A 23,116-nucleotide genomic window follows, 5' to 3' on the forward strand; every position below is an offset into this window, starting at 1 on the left:
CTGCACTCGCTGCACAGAAAAGTCTCTTAAAAAATCAGCAGATTTAAAGGTCTGGACCTGGGTAAGGTCTTGATTATGTGTTTGCAGTTTCAAGTAGATTGGTTTGGACAAGGCGTTGGGTAAATTCTGCTTGTTTTACACATTATAAAGTCTATACTAGCTGTTTTAAACAAGATCCTCTTTGAACTGAACATTTTAAAGTCTTGTCACAGTATTGCTTTAAGGGCCTTGAATGAATTTACCCAACATATATCATTAATTTGCCTGAGCATCAAGCACAGTTTAATTAATAAGAAAGTCATCTGAAGCACGTTAGTTTTTACTTCACAGTAAAACTACACAGTATCGTACTTTGTTCTCTCTGTGCCGCGAGGCCACTGATGATACTCCCAGACCTGAGATCTGCAGAGAGAGCGCTCCACACAGCAAAATTATTGGCTCAAGGTCTGACTCATGCAGGGCTATCATCAATTCCGTGTGTTATCTTGACGAACTTAGGGATTCTTTTCGAGCTTTTATCATGCATGGAATATTGCTGGCACGAAAGGTGTTTACTTCAAGTGACAAAAGAGAGAGCTCGGTGGCTGAAATGAGAAATTCTGAAGGGGAAACTGCAGATAGAGAGTGTTAAAAAATATGCCTGTAAAGTATCTGTAGTGCAGAGTGAGTGAAGAGGTGTTTGAGCTCTAACCTTGGAAAAACTACAACTTATCCTGATGTTGAAATTGAATCTAATTAATATTACATCAGGTATATGATGAACTAAGAACATTTGTACAAGTTACCCTAATGTGTCGCATTTGGTTTAGTTTGAGGAATTCAGTTGTGTGATCTTGTCTGGATCCAGCAACTTTTTCCTTGATTCTGCAACAGTTACTCATCGTTTTTGCTAACCAAGTTGCTCAGACTATCTTGGATGTGTGGAAGACTCTTGGCAGCAGCCACTTCAACTTCAAGCAGAACTGAACGCACCAGAGCGCTTCAGAGTTAGTGAGTGATTAGGACCAGTTACTGGAGAGCAGCCAAGATTAGAGTCATTGGAAGGGCAGGTAGGGCGTAAATCGCCTGTGTTCGATTCAGACTACTCCTCATTCTCAACCCCTCGCATTAACTGATTTTTCCATTCGCTCATTGGCGATGGCCAACATGAATGAAACAATGTCAAATTCAGTACAATTTCTGAATTGCTATCTCATTTAGCCACCGACTAACCTGTACTCACAGTGCCCCAGCGTACGACAGCAGATGAAACCGAGAACATTCATGCACTGGCACAGCATCAGCTTAAAAACAGGAAAAACAACATAATGCTTCAGGATTGGTGTTAAAAGAATAGTTTTGAAAAATATGCTTGATTTGCCTCTTTTGAATGAGTTGGTGAGAAAAATATCACTCTTTGTTCAGCAAAATTGATATGGCCCTTTGAGAGATTTAGCTTAACTTCGAATCTGTGGGAAGTTTGTCAATTCTGCACTATATTATTGTAGCACTTGCTGAAAATATCTTGCAATGTAATTTAGAAAGCATGAACACTTTTTGAACATTCAATTTTCGGTTTCACTCTGACATTCGCAGCTGAAAAGCGCTTGCTGCAGCGCAATCAAGAGACAATTCCAAGCAGCTTTGCCAAGTTAACATACAGCAGGAGCCAGTCACTTTGACAGGTATTCCTCTAAATTAATATGAGAGGAAACATTTAAGTTTTATGTAGAACCCCTGGAGGGGAAAAATGAAAATTAATTATGGAAATAAATAGCAACGGTTATAACTAGTGTTTGGGTATAAGATATAACTGGGGGTGACTAACCCTGACAGAAAAAGACAGCTTTTCAAACTAAGTGCTTAATCTGTAATAACATTAACTGAAACAGAAAAAAAAATGCTTCCTGCATTATTCTGACTTGCAATCGGCAACATTTGTGGAGCTATATTTAATTCAGCAGTCAAACAAACGAATGATAGCACCCGCAACTGGTAGTGGGCAAATAAACAAAATGGGACACCTCTAGTAGGGCAAGATGACATAAAATTAATACTTCATCTGCCTACACATGAATCTTTGTTAGGAAGTAAATAACAGCCAAGGAACCTAAACAAAGGCCAAGATGTGGGTAAAAATATCTTCTTATTTAAATGCTTAATGCTTGATTTAAAAACAAATACTGTATCAACAACGCTGCAGCTGAACAACATTCTTCCGGTGTGATCAAGTTACATATGTATTTAGAAAAATAAAAGCTAATCTAAGAAAATGTACACTTCCTAGGACTTTTTTCATGTTTTGGTAACTAGTATTTCATGATATGGTCAAATGTGTGTGTGTGTGTGTGTGTGTGTGTGTGTGTGTGTGTGTGTGTGTGTGTGTGTGTGTGTGTGTATATATATATATATATATATATATATATATATATATATATATATAAGTTGGTCTTAGGATGTTATTTGGGATTTGTTTTTAGGCTTTTCTGAGAAATCCTAATCCATCCACTAGTTTAAAAATAGCATGGCATCGTACTTGCAACCAACTAAGGAAGGAGGTCCCTACACTCTGACCTGGATTAACTGCTCTCGTCAGTGAAGGTTTGCAAATTCGTGCCATCTATTTTTTAAATGTACACAGGTTTCCCACACATTGTAATTAATCCAAGTCTGTGCCAATGAGCATAACTTGTCAGTAAGTAACTGGTTGCCAACTGATTGTATTCTGGTTATTTAAAACCAAGGTAACCAAGGTTTCACCCATGCTATTCTGCTGTTAAATCACCATTATGTAGCAACTGCACGTTACCTGGTGTAAGTTGATGCGTAAAAAGGCATCAACCTACACTAAAAAGAGTGTTATTGTGATTGTTACAACTAAGGAGGACCAGAAGCTACATTTTCCATCTTTTTTAGCAGACAAAGTATTGAATTTGGTGAAATACTCAGGTCATATGTTAAGAAGTTATCTTATATTTGTGATGATGATGATAATGAAATGAAGCGACAGTGCTGTAAGTTGTACATGCAAGTGAATATGTCGGCATATAAGAGTTAAAGTGGCCCATTTTCAAGCCTATTGGACCTCTTTTTATACAGCTCATTTGTGGGTTAATTAGAGTAAAGCCATAAAGAAAAAAATGCAGGTGGCTTTTCAGGATGCATTAAGAGTTTTCCTTAGACATCCAAGATGGACATCTGCAAATCCAATGTTTGTCATGAGTAATGCTCCAACTTTTCATCTCTTATCGATGAACTATGTGTACAAATTTATGTGCTATTTGAATGTGGTAATCTCGTCAGAAATAAAGAAAAAGAAGACAAGAGGTTGATGTAAATCTCTACTGGGAATTTCTGTGTATTTAGACAAAAACAGATTTGTGATTGTTTTTCTAATTTATCGTAAATACATTGGTGTTCTTTTCCCCAACTTAAACCCATTCAACTGCAAACTCACAGACTGATAGCAGACTGACTCTGTCTTGTTTTTATCATTGCTTTGATGGTAACTGTTCCCCAGCAACCATTTCAAAGACAACAAGATCACAAGTTCATTGCAGACAGTCACAGCAATTTTGATTGTGCCACAGTCTTCAATCACTCTTTTCCATAGTGTGTTTATAACTTTTTGTGGTTAGGAAATCAGGCCATTTTCAGTTTCGTCATAATACCCTGTACACAAAGATTTGTAAAGCTCCCATTCCAAGTTTAATGTGGAGGAGCTACACCGTGTCCCCAACCCCCTTCATGACCTTCTGGAAGAAATGTGACATTAAAAATGTTTCCTTTAACTGAAACACCAACTTTGAGCAAGGCCTTATCGCCAGACATCTGTGGCTGACTTCATATATTCTTTTGTGTCTGGATGAGAGCAAATCTCGGCAATGTAGTGGAAAGCAGTCCCAGAGGAGTGAAGGCTGCTGTAGGGCCATGTTATTACCCAGAGTTTCAGAAAGAGATGTTCAAAGGAAGGTGTGTGCGCACTTTTAGCTATTAAGTGTGTACTCTAACAGTGTCCCTTATGTTCATTTATTCCCACAAGGCAGGCTTTGCATGTTAATAATAGCATTTTTTTAACCCAAATATGGCAACAGATACATAAAATCAAAAATCCCAAAATACACATGAGACAATATGTTAGTTTTAGTCATTTAATACCTGTGTTGTAACAAAAGTTATACACCTCATTTAGATTATCCCAACTAAGCTCTGCATGAATCCAAATCTGAGAAACTGTGAGATAGTCAAGGTTATTAATTTGGCAGTTTCTGAACTGGTGGTAAATTGGCAGCGTTTTCTCTTAGACACAGATATTTCTGTAACAGTACTGCCAAGAATCTTAGAAATATGGCACTGCATCATACTGTCAATGAATTCCCTGCAAAAAATCCTTGAGTTGTTCTTTTTTTCCCAGTTTCCAGTATTACCTAAACTGTTGCTTTCATGTTATCCAAGGACTGCAGGAGAAAGCAGGGTTGTTTCCAGAGCATTCACTGAGTATAACGTTATCATTTAGTTTTTTTTTAAATTATATCAACAAAATGGAAATAAAATGTCTTCAGATGTTATTCAAACATTTTAGCTTGTAAGAGTCTTCAGAGAGGTGATTCTGTGGTAAGTGGAGCATAATTACTTCCAATTTGCAGCTTGGAGTTTTATGAACTGAACATGATTCAGATGAGTATGCAGTTAGCGCTCAAACACTCTCTGCTCCCATCACTTTTCAGACTTCAGAAAAAAACATTCAAAGAAAAAAAAAGGAGGGTCTTTTTCAGATCGGTACATTTCAGTTACTCGGTTATGGCAATAAATCCAATTTATCTGTAATAAGTGGACCTCTGTAGCATTTTCATAAATCTGAAAGTATCTTTTGAGACATAATAAATGTATCATTTCTCATAATTTAAAATAGTTGATGAAATCCCACGTACACGCTGTTTTTAAAAAAAAAAAAATTTGATACTCTTCAGAGGTTGATCTGTGACTGAAACTGGATGTTGATACTTACTGAACCTCTGGAGTGAAAAGCTTTCGTCATCTTGTTAAGAAGAATACAGATTTTTACAGGACTGAAGAGACAAAACTGGCAATGCAATGTGTCTACTCTCTATGCAAATCAGAGTTTAATAAAAGATACTGAAAGCTAAATAATGTATCTCATATGACAGGTTCATTGATGAAAATGTAGAGCACAGCACCTTACATAATTCAGACTGATTTTTTTTATTTGACCTTTCATCAGTTCTCAATTATCACCATAACTAAAAAAAACCAAAAACGGATGATTTAACAGTTTACAGTTAGTTCCATAAGTTTATGGACAATGATGCAAAGTTTGTAAAATTGTCTCTGTACTCAAAACCCCCCCAATAATAATAATAATAATAAGAAGAAGAAAAAAATCTGTTTTAATTCTAGTTTCTAACAGGACTATTCTTAAAACTGTTAGTTTTGAACCTCTGATTATAATTCCTGCTCAGACAATTGATTTACAAGCAGTTTCATGGCCAGGTGAGTTTTGTTAGCTTGTTATTCCACGACAAACTAACCAGATAAAAGATATGAAGTTGTTTCTAAGTGTTGAACTTATATTTAGAACCATTTTACTGGAACTCTCAGTATGAAGTCAAAAGAGATGCCAGTGTAAGTGAATGGGGCATAATTACACTAAATAAATAAATAAATAAATCTACTATAGAAAATAGTAAAGAAAATCCTTTAAGATTGGCCAAAACCAACAAAACCAACCAGCTCAGAAACACCACAAGGCCTGGAAAACCACAGAAGACAACTAAAATGCTTAATGAGTGAATTATTTCTATGTTTAAAAAAAAGAAGAATACAAAAAGAAAATAAATAAAAGAAACACATTCACAACATCTACCAAGTAGGAAATGGGTTTACCAAGGTTTAACAGCAAGGTGCAAACCACTGGTTGCACATAAGAACAGGAAGGCCCAATTAGAAAGCCCGAGAAGATGGAAAAGAGCCTTTTCATTTCATTTTACCCGTTTTTGTAAAGCAAAAGTTAAAATGCCTGAATCATAAAATGAATTGTACCAGATTTAGCTGCTTGCTAATTTTTATCCACAGTTCCTGGGCAGGTCAAATAATAGTTAGAAATACATAAAAACACATCATCAACAAACAAATTCAACTAATACAAATGCAGTTAATAATAACAGGCCAAACACACCAGCTAAATTATTTGAAAAGCCCTAACACAGTATCCAAATCTCAAACATCTGTTACTATTGCAAATAAATATTAATAAAAACATTAAAACAATATCTAAATCTAAAAGAACCAAGAGAATTGAAAACATAATGTTGACATTCCCTGATAGCTTTTAAAGAAAAGGCGGATTGAGAGAAAGTGGAGTTCCTTGTAAGAATGTAACAGTCCCCTCGAGCTGCTGATCTCAAAGCTTTGATTGTGTTTTCTGTGCAGAGCTGGAAAAAAAACTTTGATGGGAAATGGGGTTACAATGTTATGAACAATTTCAGAAATAAGTCACACATCAAGATTGAGATTTAAATTCTCAAAGCTTAAAACACTATATTTACTAAGGATGTTGCAGTGATGAAAATACATTGGTTTCCTCCCTTGGGAGGTCTCTGTTGGGAGAGATTTATCTTGAACAATAGAGGGAAACATCATATAAAATAACACATACATAAAAACACTCATTTAGAATTTCACCAAATAAAATTGATACCTATTAAAATTACAGTTTGATACTCTGTAAATTTTCTTGAGGGCACTGACTTATTAGAAAGTAGGAGATTTTTGCCCTTAGTAATTTTCAGACCCGGTTTTATCACTGACCCCTCAAATATCTCCTGGAGGGGACCATCCCAACTATCTGTCTTGCCGTTTAATCAAATTTTGAACTTGGGATCTTAGCCTGACAGAGCAGTTGCAAAACCATGTAGTGATACCATAACTGATAACAGATTCAGTAGTGACCCTACTAAATAGTAACACGATGCATTTATCCAACTTCATCAATATTGTTTATTTTATGACCAGAAACTTTCTAGAAAAAAGTCTTTGGACAGAAACTAAAATCAACTTCTACCAGAATGATGTGAAGATAAAAGAAGGGGGAAAGGAACACAGTGTGATCCAAAGCATACTACATCATCTGTCAAATACACTGTTATGGCATGGTCATGTATTGCTGCTAATAGAACTGGGTCACTGGTGTTTATTGATGGTGTGACTGCTGATAGATGCAGCATGATGAATGCTGAAGACTGCAGGGCTATGCTTTCTGCACAGATGCATTTAAATGTTGCAAAACTGATGAGACAGCACTTCACAGAGCAAATGGATAATGACCCAAAGCGATCCAAGAGTTTCTCAAGTCAAAGAAATGGGTTACTCTTCAATGGCCAAGTCACTCATCTGATCTCAACTCAATAGAGCATGTTCTTTTAGTTACTGAAGGAAAACAGGAACACCAATAAACAAGCAACAACTGCGGGTGGCTGCAGTAAAGGCCCAGCAGACCATTTCAAGGGAGGAAACTCATTTGGTGATGCTCCATGTCTTGAGGCAAAACTCTCTGATTACCCAGGGATCTGGTTAAAATATTAAAGCAGAGTTTACAAAGTACGAATTAAAAACAGAAACAAAAACCAAAAGAAAAACATTTGAAATATAAGCTATCGGTTGACATTTCACAAATTACTGTGTACAAGTAACAGTAAAAGGTTACATCTGTTGGTTTCTACCTTACATATTCGGCAGCAGGTGTAAAAGACCATGTTTACAGATGGTTTTAACCTTAGCATAAGATGTACTTTTAGAAATACCAAGTGATATGTGGGACATAGCGTAAGCATGGTTTTTGTGCTTATGCATTGTTTATGCATCGAGCCCCCGGAGTGCAGTATACCAGGGAAGTAAAAATATATATAAGCTTGGAAAAATATTTCTCAGCTCGATTACACGCACTTGAGCACTGGTTGGACACGATGGTTTCCACTTGAAACAAGTAGCATTAAATTAGACGTGTTACGTAAAGACAAGAGGCTTGTGCGTGCAGATTTGACAGCCTCCCCTGAAACTGCATCATCAACTACACTGTAAAAAGGATAAAATGTCAGCCTATAGATGTCTGGTTTAACTGACTATCCAGCCCAAGTCTTCTGAGAACAGCATAGTAACATTTGTTAGCTGCACTACTCTCTAAAACTGGCTCTGCCTTGCAGGTGACCTTCCCAGGTCTATTTTTGTCAGGTAATGACTATCATTATGAATGCATCTGCTTTACATTGCTTGTGCTGCAGCGGCCGTGCTCAGGTACAGACATTTAGACTGCAACAGTGGTACAGTGCTGATCACAGTGAATCTGACCAGCATCTGTAGAAAAGCTGATGGATTGTCAGGTTTCCGAAATCCTCGTTCAGAGAAGAGGTGGAGGTGCCGCTGCCCTATCAGAGTGTGCTTCAGCGCCTCCAGCTCCCTCTTGATTGCCTGACATTCTTTATCAACAGTCAAGTAATTCTGTTCCCTTGGCAACAGTTTCCTGCTGATACAAAGGATCAGGTATCACCTTGAAAGTTTAAGAGTGTGGTTGGCAGCCTTGGTGTTTTCATTTGCGTGCAGCTGCACCATCACTTTCAAGAGGAAACTATAGCTTAGCTGTCAGGTTTAGGCTTTTATTTTCATCCCCTCCCTGCACTGCCCCGCATTCAGGTCATGATATTCATCTATTAACTAATCTTTACCACCTCTGACCAGTCACTGCGCTGCTAAAAATCTTCTGCACAGGTTTTTTTTTTTTTAATGTGCTACATCTGTTCTTCTTCTGGGAAAGGTCTCTGCTCTTAAAAATGGTTATAGTGTAACTGCAATCTAATTTATCTTTTTAAAAATACAGCAAAGATGACCAAGATTAGGCTCTCGCATAGAGCCTGGGTTTAACATTTCAGACCGGCATATAGATGTTGCATTCACACAAAAACAATCACGCTTATCTTTCACTGAACATGTTTTATTGGCTAGCAAAACAACCTTATTAGAGTGAAGTAGAAATGAAAAATAAGAAAGAATATGATAAAGCCATCTGTTTCACAGAGCTTTAATATTGTTATGTTGCTGTTTCTTCAGTGTACACAAACCTGTGCAAATGTGTGCAATTTTCCATCTAAACACTAAATGTAATTTTTTACTATACTATACCCTTTTTTTTTAAAGTGTCAGACAGGATCCATTGTATCAAGTTTTGAGAGTAGAGCCAAAGGAAGACGAGAGGACAGAGTTGAACAAAAGATGAGCTTTATTGTATAGCTGATGGCTTTACAATAAAGCTCCCCCCCCACCAAAAGAACACAACCTAAAAACAAGAGAGTTCACACAAGAAACACAGCAGGGAAGCATCAGACAATCTGACAAATAACACAGGAGAGACAGTCAAAATAGACATAGTAATAAAAATAACAGCAAAGAGCAGTTCAATTTCACTCAATGTGAAATCAAGATGCTTATCGGATAGGTGAAGAAAGAAGGAAGCAAGGGAGGTTTTCACCCTATGTACATTTAGAATAATGTGTCCTGATCCGGGGCTTTGGATTCAGGGTTTTATTACTGTTTGAAATTTAGGAATTGTGTTTATTCTTTGGGTTTTGATTTCTATTCTTTATTCAGGCTTATTATCATATTCTCTGTTAGTAGTTATAGAGCTTATTTGTTCCTCACTGTTCCCTCTGTGTGGTCCTTTAGAGTTATTCATCCTGTGACGTTCTTGCCTCTTCATCCCTGTTTCACATGTTGTTTTTTTATTTTATGTTTTATTTTGGTAGTCATTTTGTCTCCTGTGTTTTAGTTTTAGTTACTTCCCTTGTGGGGCTGCTCTTATTAGTTTCACTTGTGCTTCATTTCCCCAGCTGTGTCTTATTCCCATGATTAGCCTGTCTATGTATGTGTATTTTAACTCTATTTTGACTGTCTCTCCTGTGTTATTTGTCAGATTGTCTGATGCTTCCCTGCTGTGTTTCTTGTGTGAACTCTCTTGTTTTTAGGTTGTGTTCTTTTGGTGGGGGGGGGAGCTTTATTGTAAAGCCATCAGCTATACAATAAAGCTCATCTTTTGTTCAACTCTGTCCTCTCGTCTTCCTTTGGCTCTACTCTCAAAACTTGATACAATGGATCCTGTCTGACACTTTAAAAAAAAAGGGTATAGTATAGTAAAAAATTACATTTAGTGTTTAGATGGAAAATTGCACACATTTGCACAGGTTTGTGTACACTGAAGAAACAGCAACATAACAATATTAAAGCTCTGTGAAACAGATGGCTTTATCATATTCTTTCTTATTTTTCATTTCTACTTCACTCTAATAAGGTTGTTTTGCTAGCCAATAAAACATGTTCAGTGAAAGATAAGCGTGATTGTTTTTGTGTGAATGCAACATCTATATGCCGGTCTGAAATGTTAAACCCAGGCTCTATGCGAGAGCCTAATCTTGGTCATCTTTGCTGTATTTTTAAAAAGATAAATTAGATTGCAGTTACACTATAACCATTTTTAAGAGCAGAGACCTTTCCCAGAAGAAGAACAGATGTAGCACATTAAAAAAAAAAAACCTGTGCAGAAGATTTTTAGCAGCGCAGTGACTGGTCAGAGGTGGTAAAGATTAGTTAATAGATGAAACCTGTAGTGAAAAAAGCATTTTTATACTAACAATGAACCGCAGAACATCCCCAGAGGTCCCATGTCCATGAGTGGAAAAAAGACTAAGGAAGGAATATGTCTAAGAAATGAATGTGAACAATGTTTTTTTTTTTCATCTGGCCACTAATATTTGATGACTATGAGGATATTTTGCAAAATATAATATAACAGTGTTGTTAACCCTTTGACTTGGCCCTAACCAAACAAACAAGTGGAAATCATCTGCACAGCATTTCTTTCCTCTCTATCTGTATTTCCTCTACACTTGTTGAAATTGTGCGTGTTCTGGGGCATATATATATATTATGTTCTGGTTACTGCTCGATGAAAAGAAAAAGCAAAAAGGAAAAAAAAAAATCATCCTCATTCACAGCCGGATGAGTGAATCTTACCTGTCAATCACAAGTCATTCAAAGTCTCATAAAAAATGTTTGCATCTGCTTTGAAGTTTGATTTTAAAAAGATTAAAATCCGCTTTGCACAAAAGCTTTCACTAATTACATATGTCAACTCATTCAGTCTGTGCTTTCTTGCATTTATACTGTAATTAGAGAAATAAAAACATGCAACTCAATCTGTCAATCTCAAGCCGAGAGCATTAATTCAGCAATCTGCAAATGAATATTATTGTAGTGTTTCTGTCAGTAATTCTGGCAGATAATTGAGGATATGAAACATGTCATTTGTTACATGCGCTTCAGTTAGATTCAATTGAAACTCAAGTTTGTGTGTAAACATATGCACTGCAATTCTGTGAAAAGGCAACGGGCAAAAAATGAAGTCAGAGAGAGGCATTGATTTTTTTCATCTCTCCAGCCTCTTCTTGTTCTGTATCTGACCTGCAAACACACACACACACACACACACGCACACACACACACTGATCATTATTCACTGACTTTCACCCTATTAGTCTCAAGTTTTCCCTATCTGCTTCCTTTGTCAACTCATATATCCCTGTGTGTTACATCTCCTACTGTGCTGTAGTAGCAACACTTTCTTACTGTAGGTCCCTTATGAAAAGGTTTATCCAGTGCCCAAGGTCTTCTCGTGTCAAAGGTTAGCATGTGCTAGATATTACATAGGGAGGCAAACACTACAAATGAAAAAAGAGAAAGGAACAACAAAGGAAAGATTTGAACATCAAAACTGGTTCACATGGCTGGCTGATCATCATGGGTCAGAGGGTTTGTAATATTCACTTATACGCTTGCACTTCAGGTGCATTCATGTGCAAAGAGTGAGCAGTGAAAAGTCTGCAGTATCTGTCAAAATACACTGAATGTGAAGAGACGTGCAGCCATATTTGGGGCTTTGTGGGCTTTTTAAACAGCTCAAGTTAATCCAGGACATTTCAGTTTATTTGTAAAAAATATCCCACACACTGCCCAAATGACAATGACTACACTTGGGTGCAATTTTTTTTCTCTTGCAAAATACTACTAGCTACATTTGCCACCATTATGTATGTATATTTTTCTAATAACGCTATTAGATGTTTGGATTCTATCTTGCTGTTGTCTTACTAGTCAAATACCAATTTACAAAGACATTTTTTTTCAGAGCCGGCCTGAGGCATAAGCAGCTGCTTGGGGCCCCACACCAGCAGGGGGCCTACAAGAGCACTTGATATTTCATCTAGGACAGGTTGATAAAAATCTATTTTTGTTTGTGTGATACAACTACCAATTATATCCTGATAAACATGTTGAAATATTGTTTTAAAGATTTTCCACTGCCGATGTGAGAGCTGTGGTAACATTCATGCCAGCTGTAACTGTTTAGATCACAATAAGTATTTAATTTACCTTGAATGAGCCTTCAGTTCAGTATAGTGAGCTGAAGCTATGCTGTATGTAAACCATAAGCATTATGGTTGATAACCTACCTTTAGGTCACCAGTCAGTTAACAGCTTATAACACATGTGGTCTTCACTTCTGCATTATGTTCCTAAACATTTTAATGTATTATAATTTTGAAAAACTTCATTAGATAGTTAGAATGTAAAAGGTTTTCTTCTGGGTAAAATAAATGTTACTAATAATGTAACCATGCTTTTCTGATGGGAATAATCTAATAGGGTACCCTTCAGTCCTCGACCTATGACAAGTGGAATGATATCTAAGTTGTGAGTAGCATTGTGTCATTATGAAACAGAACTTCTGTTTTTATAGACTTGATAACAGCTTTACATGATCCACATTCCTATTTTGAATCTCATTTTCTTGTTTTGTTTGGTTTATTTAAGTGGGTAAAATGAACTCATGCTATCTCATTAACTGTTTCCCCAGGAGAACTGCAGAAATCTTTTCAAAGACTGGCAACAACATCTGCCCATGACGCTTCCCAACTTTTAATATGACATGACAGATTAAAAGTGCTCTTCATATTTCTGAAAATGAAGATCACTTTCCTAATGAATATTTTGCGTTTTAATTATTTTTTTGTTTTCCTATTTAAGTTTCTATTTAATTGATTTAATTTTTTCTGGTTTTACATTTGCATTGGCAGCACAGTGCCACGGTGATTAGCACTGTTGCCCTCACAGCAAGAAGGTTGTTTGATGTGGAGTTTGCATGTTCTCCCCATTTTTTGCGTGGGTTCTCTATGGGTGTCCTCCCACAGTCCAAAAGACCTTCAGTTAGTGGGGTTAGGTTAATTGGTCATTTTAAAATGAAATATTTGCAGATTATAATATACATCTAGCAAAGGTTTTAGCTAAAGTTATCCAACTGTGATCGAGAATAAAGGACGTGAAGACAAAAATAGCCTTACAGAAGTAGTCATGGGTACAGAGTAGGATGAGTTGGTAAAGCCATGTCAGTCATGTGGGCACACACTGGCACCAGTAAACATAATATAATATAGAACTGTATAGATTATTAATGCATACTGTATGTGCAAATCATATAACTGGAGTCTAGCAGGCCCTACAGACACCCTCGAGTTAGTCTGTGAATACAGAGTGGATTATATGTGTCATGCGGTGTGAAATGGTTGCAAATGTGAGCTGAGATGGGTCACTATGAGGACCAGCAAGAGCAAAAGCCCTTGAAATGCTTGAAAATATCATTCCCACTATTGCTGAGATTTGTCAAGGCAGCATTGATTCGAACTGTGGAAGGAAGGGTGACATGCACAACATGCTGAAACAAGCATCTTCTGAGCCCAGAGCAGCAGCACCAATATTTCATCCTGATCTCTTTCCAATAGGTGGCTGCAACCACAAACATAGGCACACCTGATTTACTGCTGCTTAAAAATGTAATTATAAGTCTTGACAAATATAACCCCTCTCCTGTCTTATCAATAGGTCGGTGAGTGTGTTACGGGTAAGACTCCTTCATAGATGGTGCAAATTTCTATTCTTTATGTACTTCCACTGAAGGTGTCACATTGATTATTGTGCAAGTAATAAGCAGTCTTGGCAGTGTGATTAGTGCGGACAAACCTCAACGCGTTGCTGCAACACTGTCTTCATTATTTCTGTGTGTCACAGTGGAGAACCCATAAACAAAGCAAGTCTGAGCACAGAGTTGTTATAATGATGCGGTTTAGTTTATCAAATGATGTCACTGTGGTGTTGTCACAAATATAGCCTCTGTGGATCCTAGAAATAAGCCAGCAGCCCCTTGCCAAATGCTCCCTAATGAACTGTGCAGTATTTCTTGTGCAAGTATAGCATGGCATACACAAACTTGGGTATATAAAGCACGCATATTAGCTTTTAATAACTGCACTTGCACTATATGCAAAAATGAGAGAAAACTGAAAAAAAAATAAAGGGGAAGGTGTGTTTTCTTTGCTCATAGGACAATATTATCTATGTTATTGTATAAAAGATATTTATCCATACTGTCTAAATTCAGGCATTCCTTTGTACTATGGGTTTATCCTGCAAAAAGAAATAGTTCATTATTATTTAATGTAGAAACTGCACTGCAATATTACCATCAATTTATACAAGGCTCAAGTGACATTCACAGTTTGTAAGCATATTCCTTTTCTTAGACCCAGTGGATTGATATGCATGATCAAGGCAATTAAATAGGAATTTGTGGACAATTAAATTAAATGGCACTAATTGCTTCAATCATCACCTTACCATTCATTTATTACACAGCACCACAGCCAGGAATATATTCATCTTCTGTTAAGGGTCCAACGGCAGCATGAAATTTCCATTAGCAGTGTCTCTGAGCCACAAAATCTGTATTTTCAATGCTGACTGTTTGCTTTTCTTTGTGTGCATCGCTTTCTCCTGTCTGCCAAATATGAAGTTAATATTCAGAGAAGGATTCAAGATTAGGAGCACAGACTTTATCACTATTTTTTTAGCTGTTAATTTTTTTTAAGAGTTAGGTGGTACACTCACTAGGGTTTCCAGCAGAAATCGAGCTACATTCTGTAGCATATTTTTGTTGGTAGATTACATCACAAACAAGAGTCAAACTCATTTACAAGTGTGTATCAAGTAGTGTTTTGCCCTGGAGGTTAATGTTTTATCCTATAACGGTATTGATTCTTGTTACAACATGAGCAGATATAGTCTGTTTCAGTAGAAGCACATCTCTATATACAGTATAAACACTGTAGGAAATCCTTTCATCCACACTGGAAACAGATTTTATGTATTGTTACTACTCTTAAACCACAAAATATTACTTAGTTCTATGCAAGCCATTACTTAACATTTATACTTAGACAATAAAAACACGAGTTTGTCTAATTTAACTAGATTTCCTAGACAAACACTGTAACATATGTATGCACAGACATTTAAAACGAGGTATGGCCTTGACATGGACATGATGCAAGAAGTCATCTGTGTCCACATGGACTGCATAAGTGTCCAGATCTGTTGGTGAGGAATTTCTCTCCATTGCTGGATGGGTGCAGGCTGCATTTGTGAGTGGTCATCAGCTGTGGCTAATTATGATGTACCAGCATAACAGATGTACTAGGACTAAATACTGGTCAAGAAAGTGTCTGGATATGATTCTGATTCAGGCCTGCGCTACTCTGGCAGTGTGTTGGTGGGGGTTGTCCTACTAAAACAGCCATGGGTGGGGTACTGTTGCAACAGTGGGATAAGTACAGGTCGGAGCACCTCTACTGTCCAGTGATCATTTCCACCAAGACCAGTCAGATCAGAGATGGTACGCTCATGAAGACGCGAGGATAAAGCAATATCCCAGACACGCCTGCCAGCATCCAGCATGCTTCAGTCAACTTTAGTTAGTCACAGTATGTTACACTAATGACAATGTTGTGCAGACTGTTTTTTTGTGTTCTGAGACCAATGCTTTGAGAATGCAATAAACTGAACCAATTCTGAGGTGTACAAGTAAGTTCATTTGTCTTTGGTAAATGAATTACCAATCCTGCCAGTCACTGAAACCAATCAACTTTAGCAAAGTTATTTAGGTTTTCTAAGAAAGTAAAATTATGTACTGAGAAACGGTTTTAGAGCAGAGATGGAAAATGTGTTTTACAAGATAAAACTTGTGTTTCTTTTTTTTTCTATTTTTTTTTTTGATGAGTGTAGGTTTCCACTGATTTTTGTAAATTGCATGAAAAGGTCAGATAGTCATCACTGACATCAACAAGGCATCAGTGCAGCTGTGTTTGGAATTGATTTTTACTTTAAATTATTATCTCCATTGTAGAGACAATTCATGAGCTAATTCAAACTGATATGTAATGCTATTGTGGGTAACTTGCAAACATGAGAGGATCTTTAGAGCATTGGGCAGCTATTACTGATATATATTCCTGGATAAACTGAGGATATTTTCACCCACAATGATGTGCACAGAATTCCAGTTAAAATCACAATTAAATGAAAGCACGTTCAAGGTAAATGAAATTCTAACAATTAAAATTGAAGCTACATTTAAAAATAATCCCATCAAGTCATTCAAATCTTTGCTTTTTTGTGAAAGTCTCTCTGGTATCAACCACACAATTTTAGGAACCCTGAGTGGCATGTGTTGGCTTTTGCATTGCCATTGGATTTTCAAGTGCATACACACGAACACCACTCAGCCACAATATTAAAGCCATGGCAGGAGAAGTGAATGACACTGATTATCTAGTTACAGTGCAATATTTTACTCTAAAACCTTGGGTCCTGGCTTTTACTTTGACACTTGCTCCCCATACTGCAAAAGCAGCTCAGAATGGCTTGACGATCACAATGACGGCCTAAGGAATTTATCTGGCCTCCAAACTCCCCAGATCCCAATCGAACTGAATATCTGCAGGATGAGCAAGAATAAGCTGGATAAACCAAAGCCATAACCCACAAAGCACAGGACCCAAAGGATCCATTGCTAGTATTGCAGTTCCAGACATTGCAAGATACTCTCATGTTCGTGGGTTGAAGGACAGGAAGTGTGTTGGCACCATGACGGAAACCTACATAAAATAGGTGAGCGGTAACTAAATGCAAATATACAGAGTAAGAGACTTTTTTCTTTAAAATTGAAACACATTTTCTACTGTATTTCAGTATAAAAATTACAGAATGTTCATTTAAGGAGTGTGTGTGTGTGTGTTTCTGGAAAGTGTTTTGCATAAGTAATATAATTGTAAATTTTTCACTAAACTTGGAGATAAGCATGTGGCAAGAGAACATCCAACCATGTCAGCTACATTTTCACTGCATGCTGCACTGAACCCAGTTAGCCCATGTCAAAAATTTGAGCACTCAGGCGAGCCACCAACACACAAACAGCACACTCCCGGCTGCTGTGGATGACAACTTAATGAAACCCACCTGGCGGTGATGAGGGCAGCCTGACCCCCTCTTTGATGAATCAAGTGCCTCAGCTCTTGCAAAGAGTTTAAAGTTAGCATTACCTCTGCCTGCAATTCCAATTTTTACTTTACTTACACTGTCAGCATTTGAAGTTAAACTTAATGTGCTCTTTATTATTATCCTCATCCTTTCATTTATCACTCATTTGATTTAGTTATTTCTTTTTATGTCATCCCTAAAATATAAATGAAATACTTTGCAAGGGCGTCATGGTCCAGCAGTCCTGTGGATTGCAGCTCCAATTCCCATGGCACATCCTGTCTGTTATCACAGCAGACATTAATCCCCTGAATTTCAGGGTCTCAAAATTCGACTTGGACAAATGAAAGAATAGATGATAAGGATGTCCTGTGAGAGTGCTGCTTACTCTTGAGTCCTCCTTCACTCGTTGCTTTTTTAACTTCACTAAAGCAAATGTTGGCCTGAACCGATTAGGAAAAATTGGTTATCTGGGAGTGGGGTGGGTGGGGGGTCAGTTTGGGCTATCTCTGAACTTCCCTTGTCAGTCAACTGCAGCCCAAGTCAGAAAAAGGGATAATACGTAAATTTATCCCAAATAAGTACATTTTGTCATTTATGATGAGGATATGGCATATGTTAGGTTTGAACTTCTAAAATGTGAAAGAAATGTGCTTAATTTCTGTGTAAACTCACTAAACATTTTATTTGGTGCATCTGTTCAAGTGCTCATTAATGCAAATATCTAATCAGGCAGTGACATAGCAACAACTCAGTGCATTTAGGCATGAATGTAAGTCAAGATAACCCACTGAAGTTCAAACCGAGCCAGAAGAAATGTGATTTAAGTGACACTGAATGTAGCATTGGTGCCAGACCTACTGGCCTGACTATTTCAGAAACTGCTGATCTATTAGAATTTTCCACAACCATCTCTGGGGTGTACAGGGTAGTCTGAAAAAGAGAAAATATCTGGTGGGTGACAGGTGAAAATGCCTTGTTGATGCCAGAGAACAGAGAAGCATGGCTCCAAGTGGTTATCTTGACTATAATCAGTTGTTAAAACCAAAATATATATGCAGAAGAGCATATATCTGAAAACTCAACATATTGAACCTACAGCAGCAGAATACCACACCAGGTGCCAGACCTGTCAGCTAAGAACAGAAACAACTTTGATTCACACAAGCTAATCAAAGCTGGACAGCAGAAAATTAGAAAAACGTTCCCTGATTTCATGAGTCTTAATTTGCGCTGCAACATTCGGATGAAATGGTCACAATGTATCATAAACAACACACAAGCATGGCTTGATCCCGCTATGTATTAATGGTTCAGGCTGTAAGTGGTGATGTAAAAGTGTGGGGGATGTTTTCTTACCATGCTTTGAGCTCCCTAGTTGCCCTAGCCTGAATATTGTTGTCCATCCCTTTATGACCACTGTTTACCCATCTTCTAATGTCATCCATGATAATGGTTAATCATCTCAAAGCTCAAATCATCTCAGACTGGCTTCTTGAACATTATGCTGAGTTCACTACTCAAATGGATTCCACCAGAACTCAAAATGCTCTGGAGCAAATGTGTGATGCTTGCATGTCAATATGATAGTATCACACATACCGTATGAGGAATGTTCCGGCACTTTGTTAAATCTATAGCATGAAGAATTAAGGAAATTCTGAAGATATAAAGATGTAGGATAATGATGCCTATGTAATTTTGTAAATTCAGTGCTGTATCTTCTAAGAATGCTGGAGACACCAACTTATTTCAAAATAACAAAAACATTAAACTTTTACATTTTTCAGCGATGCTTTGCATGCATGTTCTATCGTTCCTCTTGCTGGTAATCGTCACTGTCTAGTTCTTCACATGGTAAAGCTTATGACACCAAGTTCAGTTTTGTGTTCAGTTTGCTGCCCGTGCAAACGTGATTTTAAGCAATACACAATGGTTTCCCACAATCATACAGAGACAGCTCCAAATGGTAATGTGATGTAACCATTTGAAAATTTTAGCACTTAGAAATTATGTAATGTCATATCAGTGAATTGCACATAGCTTATTCATGTTTACTCGTTTATTCTGCCTGAGAATGAGAACGGCAAATAGCTTTTAAATTGAGGAGTCTCTTGCTTTATTCTCTGCAATGAGTTCCCATTGCCGGTGTATAAGAGACAAATTTGTGGCTCGGTGATGACTGACTGTTTTGTTTGAGACAAACATATAAAAACAACAGGTGACTAATGCAGCTCACGGTGGCCCGTAATTTACAGAAACAAGATTACTTTTCCATTGCAGACCTGAAAAGGTTACATTCCTATAATGATGCTAAATACTATAATGATGTTGTTTTGGTTAGCTTTTTTGGCTAGACAGCCCAATGTCTTACAAAGCCTGCGGCTCTCTGATAGCAGTGTTCTAGATCACTAAGCAGCTGCACATCTGGATGTGTGTCTGTTCCGAAAGACAGAAAAATATTGCCTATATTATTAAATTTGTCATCTAAGACACTTTGCACAATAGGCTAATTCATGTGTGTTTGCTCTACAGGGAGTGCAGAATTATTAGGCAAATGAGTATTTTGTCCACATCATCCTCTCCATGCATGTTGTCTTACTCCAAGCTGTATAGGCTCGAAAGCCTACTACCAATTAAGCATATTAGGTGATGTGCATCTCTGTAATGAGAAGGGGTGTGGTCTAATGACATCAACACCCTATATCAGGTGTGCATAATTATTAGGCAACGTCCTTTCCTTTGGCAAAACGGGTCAAAAGAAGGACTTGACAAGCTCAGAAAAGTCAAAAATAGTGAGATATCTTGCAGAGGGATGCAGCAGTCTCAAAATTGCAAAGCTTCTGAAGCGTGATCATTGAACAATCAAGCGTTTCATTCAAAATAGTCAACAGGGTTGCAAGAAGCGTGTGGAAAAACCAAGGCGCAAAATAACTGCCCATGAACTGAGAAAAGTCAAGCGTGCAGCTGCCAAGATGCCACTTGCCACCAGTTTGGCCATATTTCAGAGCTGCAACATCACTGGAGTGCCCAAAAGCACAAGGTGTGCAATACTCAGAGACATGGCCAAGGTAAGAAAGGCTGAAAGACGACCACCACTGAACAAGACACACAAGCTGAAACGTCAAGACTGGGCCAAGAAATATCTCAAGACTGATTTTTCTAAGGTTTTATGGACTGATGAAATGAGAGTGAGTCTTGATGGGCCAGATGGATGGGCCCGTGGCTGGATTGGTAAAGGGCAGAGAGCTCCAGTCCCACTCAGACGCCAGCAAGGTGGAGTACTGGTTTGGGCTGGTATCATCAAAGATGAGCTTGTGGGGCCTTTTCGGGTTGAGGATGGAGTCAAGCTCAAATCCCAGTCCTACTGCCAGTTTCTGGAAGACACCTTCTTCAAGCAGTGGTACAGGAAGAAGTCTGCATCCTTCAAGAAAAACATGATTTTCATGCAGGACAATGCTCCATCACACGCGTCCAAGTACTCCACAGCGTGGCTGACAAGAAAGGGTATAAAAGAAGAAAAACTAATGACATGGCCACCTTGTTCACCTCTGAACCTGATCTGAACCCCATTGAGAACCTGTGGTCCATCATCAAATGTGAGATTTACAAGGAGGGAAAACAGTACACCTCTCTGAACAGTGTCTGGGAGGCTGTGGTTGCTGCTGCACGCAATGTTGATGGTGAACAGATCAAAACACTGACAGAATCCATGGATGGCAGGCTTTTGAGTGTCCTTGCAAAGAAAGGTGGCTATATTGGTCGCTGATTTGTTTTTGTTTTGTGAATGTGGAGATGTTATATTGGTTTCAATGGTAAAAATAAATAATTGAAATGGGTATATATTTTTTTTTTTGTTAAGTTGCCTAATAATTATGCACAGTAATAGTCACCTGCACACACAGATATCCCCCTAAAATAGCTAAAACTACAAACAAACTAAAAACTACTTCCAAAAACATTCAGCTTTGATATTAATGAGGTTTTTGGGTTCATTGAGAACATGGTTGTTGTTCAATAATAAAATTATTCCTCAAAAATACAACTTGCCTAATAATTCTGCACTCCCTGTATAGGAAGCAAAGCAGCAGTTAAACATTGTAACCCTCTGCTTATGTTCTCTAGGTATCCACCTACTTCATATATATATATATATATATATATATATATATATATATATATATATATATATATATATATATCTCTATATCTCTATATATATATATATCTATATATATCTATATATATATCTATATATATATCTATATATATATATATCTATATATATATATATGAAGTAGGTATATATATATATAAGAATACATTGGGAAGATGGCCCCAACTGACCGAGTGCTCAGTGAATACCTCAGGCAGCAGAAACCCAAGAAAGAGGAGGGAGACGAGGAACCATCATGGAAGGACAGGCCCCTGCACGGTATGTACCACCGGCAGATAGAGGGGGTGGCTGATATCCAGAAATCCTACCAGTGGCTGGACAAAGCTGGACTGAAAGACAGCACAGAGGCACTAATCATGGCAGCACAAGAACAAGCTCTGAGTACAAGATCCATAGAGGCTGGGGTCTATCACACCAGGCAAGACCCCAGGTGCAGGCTGTGTAAAGATGCCCCAGAGACAATCCAGCACATAACAGCAGGGTGCAAGATGCTAGCAGGCAAGGCATACATGGAACGCCACAACCAAGTGGCCGGCATAGTGTACAGGAACATCTGTGCCGAGTATAACCTGGAAGTCCCGAGGTCAAAATGGGAGATGCCCCCAAGGGTGGTGGAGAATGACCGAGCTAAGATCCTGTGGGACTTCCAGATACAGACGGACAAAATGGTGGTGGCTAACCAACCGGACATAGTGGTGGTAGACAAACAGAAGAAGACGGCCGTAGTGATCGATGTAGCGGTTCCGAATGACAGCAATATCAGGAAGAAGGAACACGAGAAGCTGGAGAAATACCAAGGGCTCAGAGAAGAGCTCGAGAGGATGTGGAGGGTGAAGGTAACGGTGGTCCCCGTGGTAATCGGAGCACTAGGTGCGGTGACTCCCAAGCTAGGCGAGTGGCTCCAGCAGATCCCGGGAACAACATCGGAGATCTCTGTCCAGAAGAGCGCAGTCCTGGGAACAGCTAAGATACTGCGCAGGACCCTCAAGCTCCCAGGCCTCTGGTAGAGGACCCGAGCTTGAAGGATAAACCGCCCGCAGGGGCGTGCTGGGTGTTTTTTTTTTTTTTTATATATATATATATATATATATATATATATATATATATATATATATATATATATATATATATATATATATATATATAGTAACTCTCTTCAATACATTACAGGTGATACAGCACAAACTTAGTCAAAGTGCCAAAAACAGACATGTCAGTTTTTTCTATGGCTGACCATGACTGTCTTTCCATATGTTATCATATGTTTTGGTCTAATAAGCATGAGTTTTCTTGTTTAAACATCCAGACGGTCACATGACAAATCATTACAGTTTTTTTATCAAACAAAGAAAATCTCACCTGAAATCATTTGCACTCTTCAACTAATTGATTGGTTGTGGAGCAAAGCACCTCAAAAAAGAACTTCCACAGAAAGTAAAGTAGGCACATAACCTCTGAGCCAGTCAGTATGCA

The sequence above is a fragment of the Simochromis diagramma genome, unplaced genomic scaffold (assembly GCF_900408965.1).
Source record: "Simochromis diagramma unplaced genomic scaffold, fSimDia1.1 OVJJ01000344.1, whole genome shotgun sequence".
Classification (NCBI taxonomy): Eukaryota; Metazoa; Chordata; class Actinopteri; order Cichliformes; family Cichlidae; genus Simochromis; species Simochromis diagramma.